Source organism: Lotus japonicus, chromosome 1, assembly GCF_012489685.1.
Source record: "Lotus japonicus ecotype B-129 chromosome 1, LjGifu_v1.2".
In the NCBI taxonomy this organism is placed as follows: domain Eukaryota; kingdom Viridiplantae; phylum Streptophyta; class Magnoliopsida; order Fabales; family Fabaceae; genus Lotus; species Lotus japonicus.
Window position 1 is genome coordinate 14905979 of NC_080041.1, and position 27393 is coordinate 14933371.

Consider the following 27393-nt stretch of genomic DNA (forward strand, 5'->3'; position numbering starts at 1 on the left):
CAAACGAAAGCATTGGTGTCAAAGGAGCATTAACAATGTGCACAGCCAACCAGCTTTGCTATTTATGCCTTCCTGAATTTTCCCTTAATGCATTGCAACAAAAAGGTAACACCTATGGCTAGAACTACAAAGCTAGCCACCCCAAGTAGCAAATTTGGGGCCGTTTGATCAGAAACTGCATTTGTGACAATACAAAACATTTTTCCAAGGCATGAAATGTTTGTTTTGCTCTTATATTCTTGGCTTATATAGGTGCAAGCTAGTACACACTACACACTAGGTTTGGTAGTTTGTAAGCAAAATTGACATGTTGAGTAAAGAATCTCAAGTGCGGTTCATCCAAAATAAATAGTCTTTGGCTCCATCTTCCTCAACAAAGCATGAAAATCATCTCCCTCAACAGAAAACATTTTTCCACCATGACCCCTGCCACCATGACCCCCTCTTGCCCTGCTTCTCATTCTTCTCATCAAGGCCTCCGCTGCAGCAGAAGGTGGCGGCGGATGGGAGCTGCTTCAGCCATCGATCGGAATAGTCGCCATGCACATGCAGCTCCATCACGACAGCACAGACTTCGGGTTATCCAATGTTAGGACCCAGAAATTCAGAGAAAGGAAAATGAATTGAAAGGGTTTTCTATTGATTGATACTGGAAACTGAGAAGACCTCAGATCCAATTTAGGGAATTTACAGAGAATAACAGAAAAAAGAACTGAGGCAATTCGAGAGTGCCTCTACTCTCCCAAGCCTAATCCCAAATCAAGCCTACCCCCCTCTCTCCCACTACATGCTTATATATCCATTCTCACCACAACATTCTCTCTCATTCACGCTCCTAGCACCCTGAAGATACTGCCACATCAGCTTGGCAGTTATCACTAGTGGGAATCAATTTAATTTCCCCTTCTACCCTTCCTAACAAATACCTTAGCAATACTAGGACTACTAATATTTGGGTTCCTATCATCTCTCCCTTCCTCGAAAACATCCTTGTCCTCAAGGATGGAAACTTGAAGTGCTCTTTGAATCTTGATTGTTGTTCCCAAAGAGTTATGTTGGTTGCTGGTCCCAAAAATGTTTTGTAACAGCTTCTTTCACCGGGATCCCATTGATGAAAAGATGTAGGCAAGGTTGTTGCTGAAAAATCAGAACAGCCCCTTGAATTCCAATGTGTAAAACATGACAAGCTTCGGACATATGCGAGACCATAAGTTCCCTTTGATTCAACTGCCAAATAATCTTGCTCCAGCAGAGTTTGCCATGTAATCAGTCCATGTAATGCAACCAGAGAACCTAGAATTGTTGTCTTCACTTTTGCAGTCCCTATTGACAGTTCATTCCCTGCTAAAAAAAAAAATTAAGAGAAAGAGGTTGGTTTTGCTGTGGAATTGACAAAACGTTCTTCAGCTCATACTCCTCCGTTCCCATGCTCAATATCTCCTTAAAATTTCCATGAGAATCAACATTGAGTTCCTGATAGGGTTCCACAGCTAGTAACCTTGATTTATGAAGTTGTGACAGAGAATTTAGCCAATTTCCAGTCAGCAATTCCAGTGGTCTTTGCAGCTGATATGCTTGAGCACTTAGTTGATCTTGTGCCTTCAGAATATTACTCAACATTTCAGGTACTAGCTCTTCTTCTAACCATGATGCAAGAAGCATGCAGCAGTATTTCCCATTACCACACATGTACTGACCCCACAATTCCTTGACTCGACTAGTAATGGAGTCACTACGAAAAATCAGACCCCTACTTCCATGTGGATAAAAGTGGCAAGATATCAAAGTGTTCCCATCAGGTTGATGCCACAAGAACTGTTCCTGCCTCTCACTCCCAAAATCTTTGAATTCCCACTGTTGAATCCCAGCTTGTGGAACAACATACATTTTAGTCAGATGCAATATAAAACCCACTTGAGAAACCGGCAAAGAATGTTGCAACCCAGAGGTTTGGCGACAAAGATCCAAAAGTGCAAAAAATATCTTGACCTCTTCAAATGTATATCCTTGGCCAGCATTTTTAGCACCAGTTCTTGAACGCCCAAGAGGTGGTTCTTCATCTCCTTTTGATCCACAGAGTAGTTGATCCACTAGAACTGTTTGACTAAACAATGATCCTTGGTTTTCTAATTCCCATTTTGTGCCAATAGCTATAAGAAGCTCGTGAAGGAACTCATGTGCTGCAACATTGCCACCATTCTGCTGAGTTAGTGGCGTGGCCAAATCTAATATGGTTCCAGAATTCCCTTTTCCAAAGGGCCCAATTCCCTTGCTTATTATCGGGCCCCAATATTTTGATTCAAACGCTGAGCCCAAGTTATTTAAATAATACTTTATTCTGCCCTGAGCAATTTGAGGTTTTTGAAACAATTTTTGTATTACAACACAGCTACTAACCTGTTGGGCCAGGCCCATTATGCTAAGAGAAGGGTCCAATTCCTGTTTCACCCACTCTGCCCATGCACTTGCTTTCAGACATCTAGAGACTTCTACTACCTTCTCTCGCATTCTCGTCGCCGGAGTAGCTTGGTCTTCCGACCCCGATGCCACCGTCGGTACGGTAAACGCTGCCGGACTAGCACCACTGTCCATCGATTTTGGTGACTTGGGTGGTGGCTGCCGCTTAGTCATCTCTACCTCCGGCTTCATCATGCTAGCCCCTTCCTTGTCTCTCGTTTCCTCCATCGCTGTAGCATGAGTCTCCACCCTTGCCGTCGCCGTCGCTGATGTAGTGTGCGCCGCCGGTACAACCCCATAATCCAAAAGTTCCGGTGGCTTGGGTGGTGGCCGTTTGTGTAGTTTCTTCGGTCTGGCTTCTCGACCCTTCCCTTTCTTGCAACGCCGAGAAACTTCAGCCGCATGTCCCTTCATCTCTGTCGTCCCTGTACCGCCGGTAGCCTTTGTCATTTCTGCCGGCGGAGTGGAGTGCATGGCCGGAACCACTCCTCGGTTCTGCTTCTCTGGTGGAATCTGAATTCTCTTATTCACTTCCAGATCTGTTGCTGCTGCAGTATCTCTTCTTGATCCAGCAAGAAAGAGGCATTCCACCGTCTCTTCTGTTGCCGTAACGATCTCCGTCGGAGTAACTTCACTCCTTCGGTGCTCTGAAACTTCGTTTCCTTCATGTTGTTCACCGCCGAAGCCACTGGAGTTTATCCATTCTTCACACCGATTCCTCCTGATTTCCAGGTCTGTTGCCTTGACGTTTCTGGTTTCTTCCTTCTGAATTTCTTCTTTTCCAGGAATTTCTTCCTCCCCTGAATCTTCAAATGGATCTGGCAGATACAGTTCCGATTCTGGTTCGAATTCTCTCAGCAATGCTATCACAAAATCTCACCATTTTGCCCTCTGATTTCGTTTTTTCCAGGAATACCACCAAAAGAACGCATCACGCGTCAACGCCTTCTCCGCCTCTGAGAATTTCTTCTCTTCAGATACTCCTTTGGCCTCACAGTGTTGCTCCACCGTGATGATCCATCCATAAGCCCATCTCCCATCAAATTCTGGAAACATCTTCATAAATCAATGGCTACCACAGCACCTAGATCGGTGCTCTGATACCAATGTTAGGACCCAGAAATTCAGAGAAAGGAAAATGAATTGAAAGGGTTTTCTATTGATTGATACTGGAAACTGAGAAGACCTCAGATCCAATTTAGGGAATTTACAGAGAATAACAGAAAAAAGAACTGAGGCAATTCGAGAATGCCTCTACTCTCCCAAGCCTAATCCCAAATCAAGCCTACCCCCCTCTCTCCCACTACATGCTTATATATCCATTCTCACCACAACATTCTCTCTCATTCACGCTCCTAGCACCCTGAAGATACTACCACATCAGCTTGGCAGTTATCACTAGTGGGAATCAATTTAATTTCCCCTTCTACCCTTCCTAACAAATACCTTAGCAATACTAGGACTACTAATATTTGGGTTTCTATCATCCAACCTGACATTGCCAAACAGCAGGTGCCGCCATGATCCAACTGAAACCACCGTGAAGATCGACTGCACAGCCCACTCGGTGGAGTACGACGTCGCCACCAACACTTTCCGGGCACTGTTCGTCCAAACGAACACTTGTTCGTCAGGTTCCGTCTCTGCGAACGGAACCTTGTTCCAGACCGGTGGCGATAATGATGGGAAGCAGGTGGTGAGAACATTGCAGCCATGCGGAGGGTGTGATTGGGTCGAGCACGCCAACGAGCTCGCTGTTCGCCACTGGTACGCCACCAACCATCCTCTGCCGGACGGGAGACAGATCATTGTCGGTGGCGACAAGCAGCACAACTATGAAATTACTTAACCTCTTTTATACACACACACACATATATATATATATATATATATATATATATATATATAAATCCATTTTTAATCTGTTATTATAGAACTGTTTTATAATGGAGGAGTATTTTTTATCATATAAAAGTTGATATTATTAAGGATAAAAATTTAAAAATTATTTTTCTTCCTCATCACTTCCTCCTCAGATATCATGTCTCATTAGTTACTATTTAACCAACCAAATTTACCCGCACTTACCTTTAAACAAAACAGACCACAGTATATGCACAAATCATAAAGCCTAGACAAAGTAAGTAAACTGTCATGAATGGATGATTAACATTATAGCATATAAAACAAATAATAGCAAAATCTTTAAAAAAATTACAAATTGCATGTTACCTTTCAAATTATAGCAATGACCAATGAAAAGAAATGACTCAAATTTTCCCTCCAACCTACTGCTTCATGTTGGCTACTATTCAGCAAAAATCAGAGAACCTATTAATGAAAACATGTTTGATAGTGTAAGGAAAAGTTTGCATTACATTTTGAAGCGTTGCAAAAGGCTATTGTTATTTATGGGGATTTCAGCTTTCACTGTTTCTCCTCCATCTTTCTCAATCTCCCATCCTCTGCCCCATCTGCATCAATCGAGTGAAATGCAGATTTTCAATATGCTTGTTCAACCAAATATAATATAATATAATCAATAGATAAGACAAAATATATGTTAAAATTCATACCCAAAAACTAACGAAAATGAGAAGCCTTGGGCTCTAAAACTAACGAAAATTGGGATCAGGAGGAAGAACATAATCCCAGGAGAACGATCGAAGAGTTGAAGATCTCGTGCGGCCAAACCCTAGAGGAAGAGAAAGCTGCACTGCAATTGCAAAGGCCAGTGTCCATTAAAGCAGAATAAACAAACGGATGGAAGATGAGAGATTGCAGAGGAAATTTTTTGAGAAGATGTGAAACGGTAATACCGTAATACTTTTTTTTTTTGAACGTAGTAATACCGTAATACTAATAGGGAATAAATGACAAAGCATAGATGAAACGGACACAAGGTGAGAGATTGCATGCAAGAGAATAGCGGCTGTAATTTGATTGCATCTTTAGAAAAAAAAAATGTGATTTTTTACTTAAATGCCCATGTAAATAATTAAATTATAGTGTAATGAGTTATTGAATGACAAAATTGTCCTCAAGGCTGCAGAAACTCTCTCTTTATTATAGAAGATAGATAGATAGATTTTCAGATCACATTAAAACACACTTAAAAATTAGGCTTAATACATCAGAAGGCCCCTGTAATTGTAAAGAGAATCAAATCCAAGGCATGGAAAAATTTTGCATCAAATTGGGTCCCTAGAAAAAAAAATTTAATTCAATTAAGGCCAAAGTGTGCCAGCCTTCTATTTTATCCCAGTCATCAATTTCACGTGGCTTTTATAATTTTTTTCATTAAAAAATTTAAAAAAATAATAATTCCAACTCAATTATTTAATCAGATTTTTTTTTTTAAAACTTAAAAAAAACCTAATCTAATAATCCTTAACTAAACAATCTAATAATCTAACTAATAAACTAATCTAATAATCTAACCTAATCTAATCTAATAATCCTTATAACCAATCCCTAATTAAAACATTTCACCCCAAATTGAACCCAATCCCAAATCTTCCCCCAAATTGAACCCTAACTGAAGAACGAAGAACACGAGAGAGAGAGAGAGAGAGAGAGAGAGAGAGAGAGAGAGCGAAGAAGACGAGAGAGTTGACGGAGGAAGGAGCTCAACGAAGGGTGAAGAACGACGAGAAGAGAAGCGAACGAAGCTTGTTGGGTCGACTGAGGAAGATGAATTCTCAGAACCACGAAGCATCGAAGAACCTGAAGAACCCAAGGCTCAGTGGTCGTTCATCCACCTCTTGTCCTTCACCCTCACTTTCATGCAAGACCTATGGCTGTGGGAAAGAGGTAATTACCTGTCGATCCAATTCCAAGAATAACCCAGGAAAGGTATTTTGGAGATGCCCTGATTGGAAGGTAATTCTTCTCTACTGATTCATGTATATTCATTCCTCTGATCTCTGGTTCTGCTTGTAATTGTTCCAGGAGAAAGGGACTTGTGGTTTTTTCGAATGGGATAGAGGTGTTGCTGCTGAAGATGGTATGGAGGGTTCTTCAAATCTGAATGAAGACATAAATGACATTATGGAAAAAAGGATTGCTAGTTTGAGGGAAGATGTTCACGAAATAGTGCACAGGGCAATTGTCAAGTTATGTGAAGACATGAATGAGAAGGACAAGAAAATTGAGATGATGAAGATGAAGCTGGAAAGAGAGGGATTGAAGATTAATGTGCTCTTGTTCTTCTTAGGCATTACTTTGGCTGTAGCAGTGTCAAAGTTCTTATAGGAATGGGGTGTGTTGGATTTAGGGTTTAGGTTGTTATGTGTTTTGTTGTTGAAGTTGAACTTCTGTGTTTTAGGTTGTTATGAATTGAATGAAAATGTCCTATGTAATGAATGCAATATCCAGCCATGATTTAATGCAATGTGTGTTGGTTGTTTTGAACATAATTTATGGTCTTCAATTTTGTTATGTTTTCCCCTGCAATGTTCCATAACTCATGCACACAATAAAGTATACTTGCTGCCCTGTTTTGGCAGTGTATGCACATGATGCATAATTGTAAAGTAAATGCTTAATGAACAACAATTGTTATAGAAAACACAACCTCAAAACATGTGAGTCTTGAACATAGCAAATGTGAGCCATAAAGCTAATACAAAAAGTAATGGAGCCAAAGCCAAAGTAATATCATCCAAGCATTTCATTACAATAGTTGGTGTGGTGGTCCCATGTTCCACTAAATAACTATATCTAACATAACTATTACAAAAAAGAAAGATATGAGCATCTTTTGTTGTCCTGCAGCATCATGTGATCCTCTTTTTCTTCAGATCCATATCCTCCTTTTGATAACTCTCTTCTTTCCTTAGTCTTGACTAGCAACAGTTGCATTGCCCTTATCTCCTTTTCCAGCAGCTCCATTAGATCCACTAGCAGTTTCCCCTGGAATCCAATGACCAATCTCATTGTCTGCTCCTCTTTTTTTTCCCCCTTTGATTAGGAGCAGCATCAACTGGTTTCTTGGGCTGTGTAGCAGGCTTCTTGGTGGGCTGAGCAGCAGGTTCTCCTTGATGTCTTGCCCTGGCAGCTGCAGCTGGAGATGGTGGAGGTGGTGGTGGTGCTTGATGTCTAGCTCTGGTAGCTGTAACTGGAGATGGTGGAGGTTATGGTGCTTGATTTGTAGCTCTGGTAGCTGCAGCAGGCTGAGATGGTGGTGGTTGTTTTTTGGCTTTTCCAGTGGCAGGTGGTGGTGCTTGTTTTTTTGCCCTTGAAGCAGGTTGGACTTGCAGTGGAGGTGGTGGAGCTTCTTGGGTTGATGGAGCAGAAGCAGGCACGTCTTGTGATGTAGGAGCACCAAAGACCTGTACACAAGACATTTTTAGACATCTTTACACAACAAAAGCACAATCAGATACATCATGGCTTATATTTATTACCTGTGAGAGATCCTCTCTTTGTGGTTCATTCTCTTCTTCAATGTGCTCATCATCAAGTGGTGGAGATGGTGGAGGCAAAGGGCACTTCCTCTGGTTTAGTATATTAATATAATACAAGTATCAATGTAAAATAGTTTGAATCGACCATATATGTCTATTATATATTAATATAAATAAAAATTAGGCTTAATTCTAGTTTGGCCCCCCTGATGTTTCACAAATGTGCGATTTGCACCCCCGTGTTTAAAATGTGCGGTCAAGCTCCCTGATATATCTAAACTGTGAGATGGATACCCTTCCGTCTATATCAGTTTGGTTCCTTCAGTTGACCAAACAGATCTGCCTTCATTAAACGACGTGGCGTCCACGTGTCATAAAAATCCCTTTAATTTTTATCATTATCTCATTTTGATCCTCGAACAAAACAATGTGAACTAGAAGTTCAAAAGATAATTCATTTGCAAAGATTAGCGAATCAATTGCCAGACGCATTCGCTGATCCAAAAAGAGTCACTAAATCGTATGTACCAGCTGCTAATGCTCCATTAAAGATTGATGTCCCTGTTGGACAACCTAGTGCTGCCAATAAATCTATCACACGCCTGAAGCGTGGCAGGCCTGCAGGTTCCAAAGATAAAAATCCTCGGAAAAGAAAAGGAGCTAAGAACCAAGATGACACAAACGAGGATATGATAGCTCTAGAAGAGCAACAAGACATACTTAAAAATACAGTTTCAGAAGAAACTCAGGTACCTGAAATTATTGAAAATGATGAGATCTCAATTAATTATGTCTTGAATAAAGTAAGATGGGACCGAAGCAAAGTCAACGTAGACGACATTTTTGCACATAGCACAGCACTAGACGTGATAAATGATAATGAGGATCATGAACCAAAGTCTGTTAATGAATGCAAACAAAGAAATGATTGGTCAAAATGGAAAGACGCAATCGAGGCTGAGTTAAAATCGCTTGAGAAGCGTAAAGTTTTTGGGTCTGTAGCCCGTACACCTAAGGGTGTAAACCCAGTTGGATATAAATGGGTTTTTGTACGAAAAAGAAATGAAAATGGTGAGATTGTCCGATATAAGGCCAGGCTTGTTGCCCAAGGTTTCTCACAAAGGCCTGGGATCGATTTTGAAGAAACATACTCACCAGTGATGGATGCAACTACTTTTTGATACTTAATTAGTCTGGCAGTACGTGAAAAGCTCGATTTGCGCTTAATGGATGTTGTTACAGCTTATTTGTATGGATCACTTGATACTGACATATATATGAAACTCCCTGAAGGGTTTAAGTTGCCTGAAGCACACATTTCTAACCCTTGGGGTGATTATTCAATTAAATTGAATAAATCAATCTATGGTCTAAAGCAATCTGGGCGTATGTGGTATAATCGCCTCAGTGAATATTTGCTGAAAGAAGGATATAAAAATGATCCAATTTGCCCTTGCATATTCATGAAAAGGTCTGGGCATGAGTTTGCCATAATAGCTGTTTATGTCGATGACTTGAACATTATTGGAACTCCAGAAGAGCTTCCAAAAGCTGTAAATTGCCTAAAGAAAGAATTTGAGATGAAAGACTTGGGAAGAACTAAATTTTGTCTAGGCCTACAAATTGAGTATCTAAATGATGGAGTATTTATGTACCAAGAGACTTATGTCGCAAAGGTACTAAAAAGATTCTACATGGACAAATCACATCCGTTGTGTACTCCAATGGTTGTAAGCTCATTAGATGTAAATAAAGATCCTTTTAGACCTCGAGAAAAGGATGAAGAATTACTTGGTCCTGAAGTACCATATCTTAGTGCTATCGGAGCATTAATGTATCTTGCTAGCCATACTCGACCTGATATATCATTTTTTGTTAACTTATTAGCAAGATATAGTTCTTCACCTACACGAAGACATTGGAATGGAATAAAACAAGTCTTTCGTTATCTTAAAGGCACAATGGATATGGGTTTATTTTTCCCCTATATGTCCAAGCTAGACCTAATTGGTTATGCAGATGCTGGATATTTGTCTGACCCACATAATGGGAGATCTCAAACAGGTTACTTGTTTACATGTGGAGGAACAGTCATTTCATGGAGATCTATGAAACAAACTATAACAGCCACCTCAGCTAATCATGCAGAAATATTAGCATTACATGAGGCAAGTCGAGAATGCGTTTGGCTGAGATCTGTTATTCAATGCGTACTTGATGCTTGTGGTCTGTCCTCTAGAAAGATGCTGCCAACAACTATATATGAAGATAATACTGCATGCATTGCTCAAACTAAAGAAGGATACATCAAGGGAGATAGAACAAAGCACATATCACCGAAACTCTTCTTCACTCATGATCTACAAAAGAATGGTGACATAGACATCCAACAAATCCGTTCAAGTGATAATTTGGCAGACTTATTTACGAAGGCTCTTCCAACTTCAACATTTGAAAAGCTTGTGCGGAATATGCGAGTTCGTCGGCTCAAAGATCTTAATTAAAATTCATTGTACTCTTTTTTCCTTAACCATGTTTTTTTTCCCATTGGGTTTTTCTTGGTAAGGTTTTTAATGAGGCAATGTACAAAGACGAACTACAGAATGATGTACTCTTTTTCCTTCACTAGGTTTTTATCCCACTTGGTTTTTCCTAGTAAGGTTTTAATGAGGCACATTCTTAAGGGATGATCATCCAAGGGGGAGTGTTATGAATATTTGGATGCCCATCAAAGTTAAGAGTCCATGGACCAGGCCCACATGTATACTTGTTCAACACTCCAAACCTAATAATATAAATACAAGGGAGTTTGCACCTAGCAGAGCATCCCCATCACACTATTTCTCTATCTCTCCTACATCTCTCATCCTCTCTTCATATACTTGTGTACTCTTTATTCACAACAGTTTTCTATTTTTCTTTTTATATAATTTTTCTAAACCTTTACATTCATGCGGACGATTATCTACTACTCTGTATCTTTCAATTATAAAGTGGATTTCTATTCACAACCTAACCTATACAAAAAATGTGATATGTTAATTTAATCTTATGAATCAACATAAAAATACTTATCTCATTCGTAAAAATGAAACATTAATTGAAAATAATTCTCATAAATGTTTACAATCTCATTTTCCGATTTGATGGATCTCTTATTTAATATATTTTTTAATACAATTGGAAATTGACTCTATTCTATGAAATAAGGACAAATAATAACACATTTATGCTCTGTTTGGTAGAGAAGAGAGAGAGTAGGGAAGAGACTTGAAAAAGTGGGGGTATTGCCCACCATTTTGCCCCCTCTCCCCTCTCTTTTGTCAAACCAAACAAGGGTACTTTGTAATCTCTATCAAACTCTCTCTACCCTATTTCTCTCACCTTTCCACCCTCTAACAAACAGGTCGTTAGTCATTATTGCAGGATTGTGGGCTTAGCTCAACGACAATGGTACTATTATAAAAATGACACTGCCATCGTTGATGACATCTTCAATACTCAGAAAGACCCATATAATGCTCATGTCATTACATCAAACAAACGGCGAAAAGAAGAATAATTGAAACTAAATAAGAAGCTCCCTCCGGAGGCTTCTTCCACCTTTGAAACAGTTGTAAGCAACCTGTTTCAAAACATACTCGCCTAAAACCAAGCGGAGATGCCAAGTAAATAGCCCAACGTAATGCGAAAGCCTCCACCAACACCGGGGAGGAAGTCACCACAGGAAAGCTAGCTGCTGAAGCAAGTTCAATATCTAAATTACTTAATTTAATTTAATAATTAATAGTATATATTGGAAAATTGATTAACTCACATTTTAACGAATTGTAGAATTTATGCTCCGTGCAACATACGGGTACAATCCTAGCCAATACATTAAAGTTGTAGTCATATGTCACTAAAATGTGTCGTCTCTTTGTCACAAAACTAAAAGTCCGTCTGTGTTGGGTTTGTCGATGAATGTACTTTACGGTGTTTTTGTGTCGTTGTGTTGGTGTTGGTTTTTTCATTCCAGAGTTGTTGCCTATGAGAATAATTATGAAGTGTTCGAAAGTTGTCTGAAATAAAGTTTACTAATATTGAAGATGTTGCCCCTATCTATGAACGTACGCGCAGTTAGTTGCTATAAATTTCGATTAGGTATAAACTCCAAAAAAACTACAAATGAAGCCTCCCGTGCATCGCACTGATACCATCCTAGTACAATACAATGCGAATGGACTTAATTTTCTTCTCTATTTAGCATTTAATATTGTACGTTTTAATATATGCAACATTGCGTGAAATCACATTAATTCATATCATATCGGTAAAATGATTGAGTGAATCTTCAAATACACCATGTCTGTAGAGAGATGATAAAAGTAAAAGAGAAAAACAAATGAGTGAAAATGATTAAAAATAAGATGGAATCAAAATTGATGTGCATGTGAGAATGAATTAAACACTTCTCACGGTACACACATAAAAGGAAACCCCAATGGTTTTATTTTAGATAATTTAAGATAATAATAATAATAATAAAAACAAAACAACAATGGATGAATGCTTGTTATGATTATTCACCGTGCCAGATTTGGAGGAGCTTCCACGTAATTCCATCAAAGCTATGGTATATTCCGTCCTCTTTGGCTGACCAATAAACGGTGTTATGGCCTTCGTCCCTCTTGGTCTCGTACAAGTGCCACTGATTGGTGAACCCTTGCGCCCAATAAGCATAGCATTCAAAAATTTCATCAACATTAAGCAGGGTGCGGTTGTAGTGCTCACCAGGCAAGAGAGCAACATCAATGAAGCTTGCGTTGCAATTGATTCCAAAAGGCTCCTGGTTGCGCAAATCATCTCTTATGCTAACCACAATTTGTGATGAGTTTTTAGCAATAGTATTAGTATGTGGTGTTGTTCTTGATGATGATGTGCTTAGAAAACACAATGAAATCATCATAAAGACTAGACAGAATCCATGAAAATTAGCCATTGTTTTTGTGTTGATATACTTGATAGTGTTTCAATCCTAGGAGGTGCGGGTCTCTTATATATAGATAATCAGTGACATGCAGTTTGAATTAATTAATAACATACACCCTCCGGTCACATAAGCAAAAAACACTATTTTAAGTTCATTCATTTAATGAATGTATCTAGTTATTATTGATGACTAGATGCATTCATTAAATGAATGAACCTAACAAAATGTTTTTTTGCTTATATATGTGACCGGAGGGTGTAATAAACAACGGTTAAAATATAAATTAAGTTTCAAATTGACCATTTAATTAGATGTCAACCACTGTTTCAAGTTTTAAAAAACGTTCAAGGTTAAAACCAATCAATCAATGATAATAAAACAAATAAAAAAACATAACAATAATAGCTATAATTTTACATAATTGATTACCAAATTGGAATTGATACAGATCAAAAGTCAAAACTGGAATTTCGTACGGTTTTTATTTGAACCAACAAATTAAATAGCTATAATTTTACATAATTGATTACCAAATTATACGGTTCTTAATTGACACTACACTTTGGGCCCGTTTGGTGGTCAGGACAGGATAGGACATGATAGTAATCATATCCTGTTGTTTGTTGCACCAGCAGGATAGGATAACGCTATCCTGTCTCCTATCCTATCTTGTCCATCATGTGTAAAAGCTATCCTGAGGGGGAGCTAGGATAGAAAGGATAGGATACCAGTTATATATTTTCTTTCAAAATCCTAACTTCAAATTAAATTATTTTAATATTATATAATTTATAATAATATTCATTAATAAATATAAAAATAGTAATTTAAATAAAATAAAAATAAATAAATTATTATTCATAAATAGTAAAATAGACTACAAATATTGATGTATTAATAGTAATAGACTAATTTAATATTTTTCATTTCCTATTATTTATAAATTAATAATAATTTAAATATAAAGAATTTTTGAAATTAATTTAGTTAACTTTTATTGTTAATTATCACATGTCACAACTAAGTGAAAGCCAATTGGTTAGTAACATAATTTTATTTAAAATATAGGCTATCTTCAAAACAATAAAATAGGCTAATTAATAAAATTTAAATTAATTTTAGTTATTTTAAAAAATAGACTCATTCATGAAAATGTAAAAAAATTAAATTTAATAGAATGATTAATTTTTAAATGTATTTTTTTATTCAAATATAACATTTTTCCTTATCATATCTGTCATTATCATGTGCACCTCAAATTCAGGATAGGATAAGAGTCTATAGTCTATCCTGCTCTTATCCTATCATGTTGCTATCCTGCTCACATATCGGGCCCGTTTGGTGGTCAGGATATGATAGGATAAGATATGATATGTGAACAAGATAGCAACAGGATAGGATAAGAGCATGATAGACCCTTGACATATCCTGTGTTTGAGGTGCACATGATAAGGACAGGATATGATAAGGAAAAATGTATCAGACTTATATTTGAATAAAAAATATATTTAAAAATTCATCACTCTATTAAATTTAATTTCTTTACATTTTCATGAATGAGTCTATATTTTAAAATAACTAAAATTAATTTAAATTTTATTAATTAGCATATTTTATTGTTTTGAAGACAGTCTATATTTTAAATAAAATTATGCAGTTAATCAATTGGTTTTCACTTACTTGTGACACGTGATAATTAACAATAAAAGTTAACTAAAGTAAGAATATTATTATTTCAAAATTAATTTATATTTAAAATATAAATTATTATATAAGTAGATAAGTAGTTTTAAATAATAGGAGATGAAAATAGAAAATTAATCTATTGCTATTAAAAAATTAATATTTGTAATCAATGGTTTTCACTTAGTTGTTGCACGTGATAAACAATAAAAATTAACTAAATTAAAAATATTATTATTTCAAAAATACTTTATATTTAAATTTTCTATAAGTAGATAAATAATTTTTAAACAATAGGAGATGAAAATATTAAATTAGTCTATTATTACTAATAAATCAATATTTGTAAGTGAGTAGTCTATTTTACTATTTATGAATAATAATTTTATTTTTATTTTAGTCAAATTAATATTTTTATATTTATTAATTATTATATATTATATAATATTAAAATTAATTTGGAGTTAGGATACTGAAAGAAAATATATAACTGGTATCCTATCATGTTCTATCCTAGCTCCCCCCTCAGGATAACTTTTACACATGATGGACAGGATAGGATGGGAGATAGGATAGTGTTATCCTATCTTGCTGGCGCAACAAACAACAAATAACAACAGGATATGATTATTATCCTGTCCTGGCCACCAAACGGGCTCATCATATCATATCATATCCTGACCACCAAACGGGCCATTTGTGACATTATTCGCAGATTTGATTTTGGCTAAATCTCGGGAGTATTTCATGATTTGGAAACATGTTTCGTGCTCACTCTCATTTTTTGACCACACCTCCAAAATCGGCCCAATTTGTATATTTTCACATTTCATAATGCTATTGCTAGCTAGGCCGCACAACACTTGTACAATCTTTTTCAACATTTGCGTATTTTTTTTCAATCTCATACATACTTTAAGAGAAAATTTAATAGAGAGAATTAAATAAATTAAAGAAAAACTTCATACATAATTTTTTTTGAAAGTAACGACATATATAATTTGCCAAAATTTAATCGAAAGCATTATAGAAATTTAATAAACCACTCTAACCAACGGACATAATGTAATTTCCATGACCATATATGCACGAAAATTGTTAATCAGAAATTGTAAAATAACATTCATCTATCTATCCATAAAGTAAGGTTTTCTAGAAGAAAGCCTATGACACATGGTACCTCCTAAATAATTCTCTTTTTGAAATCTATAACAGTATTAATCTCAACATATGTTTTTATTTATGTACCAAAAAAAATATGTTTTTATTTTGAAACCAATAACTTATTTTATTTTATTTTTTTGTTACAAGTAGAACTAAATAATTTTTTTAAGAATAAAAAATAAGAAATACATACAAAAACTATAAAACTAAGGAAAAATATCTTTGCTTCAAAGATTTGTTATATATGATCTTACACCAGTGGCGGAACTAGGAAAAATATTATGAGGGGGCCAAAATTAATTAATAAGATAGTAAACATGAATTACAGATTTTTTTATATGGAATTGACTCATATATGCACAAAAATAATGATTAAACTATATTATATACTCATTCAAAAATTATTATAAGTTATGTTTTTTTTTTAAAGCAAAATGAAATATATATATATATATATATATATATCAAATACTATTATAAGTTATGTTAATAATGTTGGAATTTTGTTTTATCAGTATTTTCAAATGTTTCTCTTGAAAAATAATATTGTTGTTATTAGTTTCTTAGAGAAATTTATATATTTATGTTATGCTCTAAGATTATTAACTTTTCTTTGTACTAAAAAACAAAAGAACTATAAGCTTTCCTCTTACAATAAAATAATATTTTAATTCTTAAATTAATTAATTGTATAGAAGATACTAAGTAATACTGATAAATAAAATAATGTACATGAATAGTCTTAAGCAAATCTACTCTACAAAACTTGAATAGAGAGTGTGAAGAAACACTTTTCATAAGAGAAGTTGCAATCCTGGCCCTTCATTTCTTCTTTTCGTGGCCCCACTTGGCCTAATTGCTGGAATAGTGTTTGATGCGTCTTCCCTGACTGTTGTATGGGTTAGGTTTGAGAGTAGCTGATGGGTGTAAGTACAGACACAGTGGGTAGAATTTGAAGGAGAAGAGAATCGTATTTTTCATCCAACACAGCTCACTTGCGTTCGTTGGTTGCGTTTCTCATCAGCTTCCTTTGATTGCATCATCACCGACGCTTGATAAATTGGGATGCTGTATAAATATGGCAATGGCTGAATTGTCTATGTCTGTTTCAGCAGCTATGTTCTGCTGTATAAATGGGGATGCTTGTGTGTGTTTGCAATGAAGATTTTGAATAAAGGCAACAACTTCTTTGATTATACAGGGCCTGGTAAAAACTATTCTTGTCATATAGTATTTGATTATTTCCTCATTTCATTGTCACAACTTTTAACTTTTTCTTATTACAAATTAAAACAATTAAACAGAGATGGACTTTCAAGGAGAAACCAACCCCCAATCCTTCATATATAGTTGCTATTGCACACTTCTTCCAATCATTGAAATCATTTTTAAAAATATGCACAAGGTTGGTGTTTGTTTCATTCAAAAATTGATGGAAGAGGACTTTGATGCCATGAGGAGGAAGAGATTGCAAGCTCTGTGCAAGAAACATGGCATCCCTGCTAATTTGAAGAACAAATAAATGATGGACAAGCTTTCATTGATTTTTAAGCTCCTTATTAGTATCCCATTTTCTTCAAGTTAAGTTTTTTTCCCCTTTTATTTTGTCTGTTTTGATCGTTTATGATGATCTGATAGTTTATTGATTTGGTTGTTGAGCTCTTTTTTTGTGGCCCATTTGTTTTCTTTATAAATTTTCTTCTTCCTTGCTTTGTCAAAGAGTTGTTGTTGCATTAGATTAGGTTTTGAATAAAGTTTGATAACTTGGGTTTCAAATGAACCTGATCTTTCTTTCATTGTGCTCTATTGGCAACTAATTTTATGGTTTCTGAATTCTGATAATGACAAATACTCTCTGTAGTTGAGTCAAGAGAATCATGAGTTGGTTCTTGATAACTTAATTGCTAATGTTAAATTTAAGTTGCCCTTAATAGACTTTAGCAATTTAGTTTCCCTTATTTTAGACTTTGTACAGTTCAGGTACTTGTGTATTGTTCTCGCGGTTGAGTTTTACTGGAGGTATTGTTAGCATGTTAAAAATTTTAGTCTATAATAATATATAGGAGGCAATGAGACACTCATATAACATGAAAAATCAAACACTTACTTTATGAAATCTCTTTCTTCAGGTTCCTCCTTAACTTGAATTTTTAGATTTTCCACCTAGAATCTACTTCTTCATGCTAGCACTAAGGTTAACGGTTTACTTATTTTAGGTAGGCTACACCTATCACATGGTTATTGCTTTGATTTATTAACTTGCGTTGTATATAAATTAAAATTTTCAGGTAGTCTCATTGACATAGCTTTCTTCTTTGATTCAAGGAATTACCGAGATGGTAAGTTTGCCAAGCTTGGTGATTTGGAATATGTTCAGTTACCCAAAATTTATGATTTCTTAGTTTAAGTCCATTGGTGAATTGGTTAGATTAGAGACATTTGAATTTTTCTCTTTAAAAAAACTTGGTAATGGGGCAAGAAGGTTTTCCAAGTATATTTTTTGGTTGAAGATATTTAATCACTTATGTCTTTAACTGATTGATCTAATTTTTGTAACTTCCCTGACATGCCTCTCCTTTGCTTTATCAGTTTTTTTTTTTTTTGAAAAGTGGTATGATTATTTAAAATTCCTTTAGTTCTTCAACTTTTTTGTCTGTCAATTTTTTTTCTTAACTTTTTGGTATTTTAAATTTTTCTTTTCAAATATGAATTTATGTTTGTGCTTGGTGTTCTTTTAATGTAGCTTTTCCCGAGTAGACTAAAGGATGCGTGGTTAAAAGAGGATACTCTGGAATCAAGAGATTTATCTGCAAACAGTATTGGTCATATTTATTATGCTCTATGGTTACTTTGGAAGTAGTATCAGAGGTACTTGACAGATAAATTAGATTTTGAAAAATACATAATCTTTAAATTTAAATTTTCACATATTATAGGTTCCGCTTTGTTGGCCATAGACACTGGTCTAATGAGTCCCAAATCCAATTACTCCATTTCCGCAGCTTTTGTAGCAGCAAAGTACTGCTTTTATGCAGCTGCTAATCATACCAGAAGAGGGTAAGCAGATGTTATGGTGGTTGGTGGGGCTGAAGCTTCAATCATTCCTACCAGTGTTGGAGGCTTTATTTCTTGCAGGGCTTTGTCTCAGAGGAATGAAGACCCCAAGAAAGCTTAAAGATCATGGGACAAAGATCGCGATGGTTTTGTCCTGGATGAAGGCTCTGGTGTGCTGGTAGAACCTCAAACCCAAAATTTTCTTTAGTATATCTAAGTGTGTGTGTGTGTATATATATATATATATCTTTGATTTACCTAATGAAATTCCAATGCTGACAACTTTTGATTTTCTATCACTGAGAACAGGTAATGGAGAGCTTGGCGAGTGCAACAAAAAGGGGAGCCAAAATAATTGCAAAATATCTGGAGGGTGCCATAACGTGTGATGTCACATGGCAAATCCAAGGTCTGATGGACTAAAGTTGGGGTTTCTCCTGGAGAGGTAAGAAATAAAAATCTAAAAGTTTTTCAGTCTTAAGTATGAGTCACTTTAAAATATATGTGTGATATTAAATATTTTTTCCTAAGTTTACCCTTTACATTTAACGCTATCACTAAATTCTGTTAGTTTTTTCATAGGAGGTAGTTTTAAAAAATTAACATCATTTTCTTATTTAAGACTATCAAATGTGTGCGAATTAGTTACATGTAACTTATAAATAGGAACTGAGGAAGTAATAGCAACCAACCAGGATCAAAATCGGCACATTCCTCTAAAACAAGTTCAGATTCTCATGTTCATGTAAAAGCTGATGAATCCTGCTTTGTACAGGTGACATATATCAATGCTCATGCCACTTCAACACTAGCAGGTGACTTGGCTGAGGTTAATGCAATCAAACAAGTTTGTATGGACACATCATAATTGAAAATGAATGCCACTAAGGTAAGAATTACTTTTTAAATATTTCAGAACCCACAACAACATTCTCTTTTTTACCTTGAATCTTGTGATTACATCCTGGTTTCAGTCAATGATTGATCGTGGTCTTGAGGCTTATGGTAGTTTGTAAGCTAGGCAATAACAACTGGATGGTTGCATCGAACTATTAATCAAGATGTACTTTCCTCAGCCAGAAACTCATCCTATTAATCAAATATGTTTTATTTTCTTGATTCCCTTTTATAACTTAATTTACTCATTTTTCCTCAGAACTTTGCTGATGATGTTACAATTGACACAATCCCTAACATCAAGAAGCAGCCTGAAGTTAATGTTAGTGTGTACTATATCTATTTGTGCAAATTGTGGTAACAATGTAAAAACCAATGTTTCTGATCTCAGTGTACTTCCTAAGCTTTCTCAAATTCATTTGGGTTTGGTGGACACAATTCAGCTATCTCCAACTATATCCATCGGAACCCCCTTTCTTTTGTATATCTAATGTTACTTTTATCTTTTGACGTTTTTTTTTATCAATTTTTGTTTTCTGGCTCTATTTCTATGCTCCTTGAGTTCGAGGAGTCTTCCTCAAGGGCTGCCAATTTTCTTGATTGCTTTAATGATGTGTAGTTATGGATAAAGGAAATTTATTCATTCTCTTATGTGTAGTGGCGGTATTACATATTAGGTAGTGTGTGATAAAGAAAATAGACTGTCGATGTTATTTCATGGAGTTTTGAATTCTGAGGACTTTGATTAAAGACATATTCATTATTGATAATCTACATTTGTTGCCAAGTACCAACCAAACAATATCAATGACTTATTAAATATCTCAAATTTTCATCGTATGTTGCATAGATTGTTTTGCAAATGCGGCGTTCTAATTTACATATGATATTTTTGCATAAATTAATAGTGAGAGTGAGAAAAAAAAGTCTTAAACCAAGAGTACTATACATTAAAATTATGAAGAAAAAAAAAATTCACGTCAAACATAATAAAGAATGCATGGACTTTAAAGTGATTAAGATACAGTGTAGTGACTTGTGGGATGTATAGTGGGATGTTCTATATTGTTTTACTTATATAATAATTTTATAATTTTTATTGCTAAAACATGTATAAAGATGAAAAATTTGGGGTAAGCATGTCACAAAATTTTTTAGAAAGTAGAAATATTTACTAAAAAGAGTGGTCTATAATACAGACAGTGCCTAACAAAGTGAGTAAAATCCCCTTTGCGATAGCATTTTCATATTTGATCAACCTCTTTAACATTTTTGTAATACAATTAGAAATTTATTATATACAATAAGGTCAAATAATAAAACATTTAGGAGGACGCTCGACACAGCTTAATGACAATGGTGCTACCCATGCAATTAAGACTACAATTGTTGTTGACATCTTCAATATTCAGAATGACCATGCAACGCTGATGCTCTTTATTGCACATATGTAAATTTCTTAATTCATTTTAATAAACTGCAGAACCAACTTTAACAAATTATAGAATCGTTTGTCCATGCATCCTAACTATAACAGTGTAATTGTGTTCAAGTTATTTGGACAAACATAATTTAAAATATATCTTTGTGACACATATTAATGTTTATAAGGAGTTCATTGTCCCCTATGTTTAGCTTAAGTCATATTTGGGTTGTGATTATTAAATTTTGGTATGTAAGTTAATTAGATGAAGTTAAATAAATTGATTGAATAAATATGATAAATTGTAGAACTGCTCGTCCGTGCATCGCACAGAGACGGGCAGAACCAACTTTAACAAATTATAGAATCGTTTGTCCATGCATCCTAACTATAACAGTGTAATTGTGTTCAAGTTATTTGGACAAACATAATTTAAAATATATCTTTGTGACACATATTAATGTTTATAAGGAGTTCATTGTCCCCTATGTTTAGCTTAAGTCATATTTGGGTTGTGATTATTAAATTTTGGTATGTAAGTTAATTAGATGAAGTTAAATAAATTGATTGAATAAATATGATAAATTGTAGAACTGCTCGTCCGTGCATCGCACAGAGACGGGCTAAAATCCTAGTTTACATAATAGTAGAGAAAAAAGTTTGTCAAAAAGAAATATAGCTTGAAGGAGGATTTGAACTCACAACCTGCTAGTCATAATGCACAAGAATTCACCGCTAAGACAATATACTTCATTATATATGACATGCATCATAGCCGATATATACTAATAAGACGTCCCTCCCCTGTCTCATGCAATGATACATTTAGGATTGTGTTGTATTATATTCAGTGTCACTTTACAACAGTGTTGTTAATTTTTTTTTTCTTATATGCAGACACAGTTCATACATCTCAAAATTTACGGTAAGTCGGGCACTCAGTCAAATGTTGCGAGATATTGAGGATGATCAGGTAGTGAGATTAGTTTAAGGGAAGACATAAGAATGTCTTATTCCAATACAAGAGTGATGAGTTTAGCCAATTGCAAACATATCAAGGAAAAATATGCTTTAGAGCTCTAGAATAGAAAGACATGCAAAATGAATCTGAAACATGATTAAAATTTATGTGAATTAAAATAAATTTTCATTTTATATTTTTCACATTAAGGTTTGAATTTTTAGTCACTGCATAATCTCTTTACATCTCTCTAGCATGACATTTGTTCTCTTTTTGCGGCAGTTGATTCTCACATGATGTTGAGTTCAGTGAATGACTGAACATGGGAGAAAAATGAAAAAGGAGTGTACACAGTTAGAGATGCCTATGCTTGGCTGCAAGATCAAAACCGAGTGGGAACTCTTGCTAATTTTTGGGATTGGATTTCGAAGCTACAAGTGCTAGAAAAAGTCTGAATGTTCATTTGGCGAGCCTTACATAATGCTCTGATTTTTTTTTTTTTTGGTCAACACATCATGCTCTTCAAGTAAAGGAAAATAGATTCAGCTATTGGATGGACCACACTTGAGATTCTTTACTCAACAGGTCAATTTTGCTTACAAACTACCACCAAACCTAGTGTGTATAGTGTGTACTAGCTTGCACCTATATAAGGCAAGAAATAAAGAGCAAAACAAAGAGAGCTTGTGTCAAAGGAGCGAACCAGACAAACAGTAATTAACTAGTATGGTTACCCGTGCGTTGCACGGGGCATAATTCTGAATATATTAAAATTTGTTTTTGATAAATGGATTTTTTTTATATAAATAATAAATAGATATTAATATAATTCTATGTTTAATTAATATGATTATGATATAAAAATTGAATATATAATAAATTACATGACTTTTGTTTTTTTATTTCGTTTTTCACCTCTCTAAATAATTCTACACAATTTATAACATATAAAAGATGTAATATTTTTTGATACATCGGACTGATAAATTGCATCATCCAGGAATTGATCCCTGAACCTTCCCACTCAACCCATAAAATTATAATAAAATTTGCTCTTTTGTTATTCTTAATTGAAAATATTTTAATGTAAACATTATTCCCCGTCAGGTCTTATATTCACAATCAAACTGTAATGCTTCTGTATAACTCCTAAAAATATTTGAAAAAGTCTAGAAAAAGTATAAAAATTATATTAAAACATTTTCTATTAGTTTCAACTTGAAGGTATTTTCATGCAAAATGTTCCTCATCGTATCAGCTTTTTACTTTGTAACCTAAACATCAATAAATATAGGCTATATATTTTCAATCTTAGTATGAAAATTTAATATATATATTTACTTCTTAAAATTTAATTTTGATTATTTTTACCTTGGAAATATTTTAATGTAAATGTCTTTCCCCGTGTGGTCTTTATTTTCACAATCAACTTGAGACATGCTTTCATAAAAAGGTTTGATATCAGAGCAGAAAGAGATTAGCTGAACAACAACCTCGATTCCGCGGACAATTTGTTCGACAATCCTCAAACGAAAATGCAAGAGAGGCAATAGATAGCTGATTCAAAGCATTTGAAACAAAGGTTTTGAAATGGGGATTTGCGGAAAAAGATGGAGAAGCCTTCATGTAATTTGGGGATTGCTCTCTCTCTCTCTCTCTCCCCCCCCCCCTCCCTCCCTCCCTCCCTCCCCCTCCCCCTCCCCCTCCCTCTCTCATGTATAAAGGATTTTTTTTTTTGGAAGTCCAAATATATTAATCATAATGAAGAAGGAAAAGGCTAAGCTCGAGAATAGGACCATGAGGATAACAAAAACAAAAATCCTCAATCATCCATAGAAATACACAACCACTTAACCACCTAAAAAGTATAGACAATGAGAACATCACTAAACAAAAGAGAAAAGCCAACGGAAGAAAACCGAAAACCTAAACCAACCAAAGACAACACCAAAAGCAATAACCACACTTAGGGCGGCCACCACTCCTCCATTTCCTGTGTCAAGCCGTAGATAGGCGCCTCATCCCCACCATCAAAAGTACAACCCACAAGCTTGCCGACCATCCACGCCTTCGTGGCTCGCGTCCAGTAACGACTACTTGAAGCACTCCCTGAATCCAAAGGACTTGTTATTCCAATAACTTGTTTATTTGAAAGATGAATTAATCTATGTTGTGAGATTGTTATACTGGTTGGATGCTTAAAAAACTTGCAATAATTTATTTTACTTTCTTATCGAAAATCTTAAACATAAAAAATATAAGCTATATATGTTCATTTATTCCAATTGTCGTCAATATTTCACACACACACACACACATATATATTTACACACATTTAAACTTATGAAAAAAATTATAAAATTATATTGTTTGTTATTTTCAACTTTAAAATATTTTAATATAAATGTTCTTCCCCGTGGAATCTATATTTTCACAATCAAATTAAAATGATTTTGTATGTCTACTCTTGAAATTATTGAAAAGTATGGAAAAAGTACTAAAATTTTATTAAATTTTTTTCTATTAGTTTCAATTTAAAGTATTTTCATGCAAAATGTTCATCGTGTAGGAGCCTTGTACTATATAATTAATGAATATAGACTAAATATGTTAATTCTTCTCTAATCCCCCGTGGGAGCCCTATATTTACAATCAAATTATAATGTTTTTGTATATCTACTCTTAAATTAATTAAAAAGAGTGGGAAAAGTACAAAATTAAATTAAAACATATTTTCTATTAATTCCAAACTGAAAGTATTTTGTTGTAAAATGTTTCTACCCGTATGAGTTTTTCTATATGTAAACCGTCTAATTATTCTCCTTTAATGCAGCCGCTACAATTCCTATCAAGAAAAATTTCTAATTTAAATTTCCCTATTTAAAAAAACGTGTAAACAATCAAGTAATATACTTCTATCTTCAAATGACGTGAAATGGAGATAATTATACCATCTAATTACACTCTTTTAAATCATCAGCACCACTTTCTATATTTCAATGGACTAAAATTAATTGCCATTGTGAAATCCAATCAAGTTTTAAAATTCTCGATATATATATATATATATATATATATATATATTATTCAAAAAAATACCCACATGTTCAAAAGACGTGTGAACTATTAATTTCTAAGTTTAAGTTTTGAAAAAAGATTAAGAATTGTTTGTAAGCTATTAATTTGAGAATCCAAAAGATTGAAAGTTTTATCTCAATGTGGACATTTAAGATCTCAACACGCCTTTAATACAGGAATTGAATCATTTAAATGTTAAAATATTGTTGATTTGTTATTGTGATTATTTTCTTAAAAAATATATACCACATACATTCTGTCAATAATCCAAGTACATCAGTTGTAGGTGAATACTTTCATTCTTATAGAATTAATTTTTTTTAAAAAGTTATCAGTATCTCCAAAAAATGATGCATCTCCTTGAAACGTGTTGAAAATTTATGCTACTACATATATATATGAAGGATTTTACTTGAAGTTAATGAAAAAAAAAAGAACTGATTCAATTTTTCTTAGAAATTAAACCTTAAATTAATTGAAGGGGGCCATGAAAATAACAAAATCTGAAAAAAAAAAAAAAAAAAGGAGATAGTGATGGAACCTAGCTCACCTTTTATATTTTTAAAGTAGGATAATATTTTAAATTGAATGTAATTTATCTATTAAATATTAGAAGTTAAAGAATTGACATAGAAACATCTATGTCATTTATGCACAAATAAAAAAAACGTTATATTACTAATATTAGTAAATAGTAAATATAAAATAATGGACAGTAAACCGAACCTATTAAATTAATTTGATAAAGTTATGTTTTTAGCATCATATTATAACGCTTATTATGCTAATATTGGGAAAAAATTAGTTTTTTTTTTTTTTTTTGAAATATGCCAACGATATTATTAAACTTGGACCGGCATGGAAGCCGAAACATCCATAGAAACAAGCGAAATAGCTTCGGCAGGGACCTCCTCTATCCAAACCAAACCGGCATAAGAAGAGGCCCTCCTAGCGAGCAAGTCTGCAACAGCATTGCCTGAACGGCGAACAAAAGATAAAGTAGCAAAATCAAAAGTACGACATAAAAAAGAACATTCACGAACAAGGGAAAGCAAATAAGAGCTGCCATCTGGGGGCTTCTTCCATCTTTGGAACAACTGCAAGCAATCGGTCTCAAAACAGACCCTCCTAAACCCGAGCTCCGCGGCCAAAATAATCGCCCACCGGAAAGCCATCGCCTCCGCCAAGACTGAAGAAGGAGCTGACATCGGAAACACGGCAGCTGATGCAAGAATGCACCCCTCATGGTCCCTAGCAACCACCCCAGCACCCAGTGGCGGAGCATTATGAGGACAGGGCGTGCCCTCAGCCCTCCCATCTTTTTTCTAAAAAAATTAATAGTATATACAGCCTTTGAGAAATTGTGTCTTGGACTGTTTGAATGATGATTATATTGAGAGGTTGTTTCTATCTGTTAGGTATTTAACGTGGCAAACCATGGAACAACTAGAAGCCTAAATGTATTTAATCCATCTATTGGTAAAAAACTGAACAACTTTATTGTAGAATAATGTAGTAAATTTGTTTTGAATAGTCAAAATGATCAATATGATGATGATGTTGTAAATAGTATAAATAGATGTCATGCATGTTATTGTGATATAATTGTGAGAAAGAAAAACAAGTTGGGAGAAAAAAACAGAAAAAAGCTCCAACGAGCTTAGTGAGTCTTGGAGGGAGTTGTAGTGTTATTTTTAGTGTGCAAATTGACTTCTATAGGAAATATCTCACACGGTTCTTCACTCTATAAAATTTGGTCAAACTTAGTTCATATGGTATATTTTACACAATTGGTAACCGCGAGGGGTATATTTTCTTCTGAAACTAACTTAACTGCGCCCAACACTTTCAGGGACCAGTTTAACTATTCACTCTTGTTTATTTTCAATACAAATATTTGGTGGTTCTAATAACATGAGATTCACATATGAGACTTGTTTAGTGACTTCGTTTCTTTTATTTCTTATTCATTCTAAATCGACATTTAATACAGATAGAGTAGACAGAGGGACTCTCTTATCACTTTGGAGCATTAGAAAGCATACTACAAACTGGCTTTCTTATGCAAAAATTAGAAACTTGTGTTTGAAAAAAGTTCTTTGATAATTTGGCCCCTCCATATGTTATGGTCAAGCTCCGCCACTGCCAGCACCAGTGCAAGAAGGAGATTTAAAAGACGCATCAAAATTCACCTTCACAATACCATCCATAGGTCTCTGCCACGTTGCTGCCATAGCTGCACTCTGTCTATGAGAAGGAAGCTTCACGGCTGGCACCTGGGTGAGATCACGCGCCC

The 27393-nt window shown here is 34.7% G+C and overlaps 1 pseudogene; it reads left to right on the plus strand.

The window, feature by feature from the left end:
• Window positions 1–540: 540 nt before the first annotated feature.
• Window positions 541–27393, plus strand: part of LOC130733788 (aldehyde oxidase GLOX1-like) — a 37083-nt pseudogene continuing 10230 nt past the window's right edge.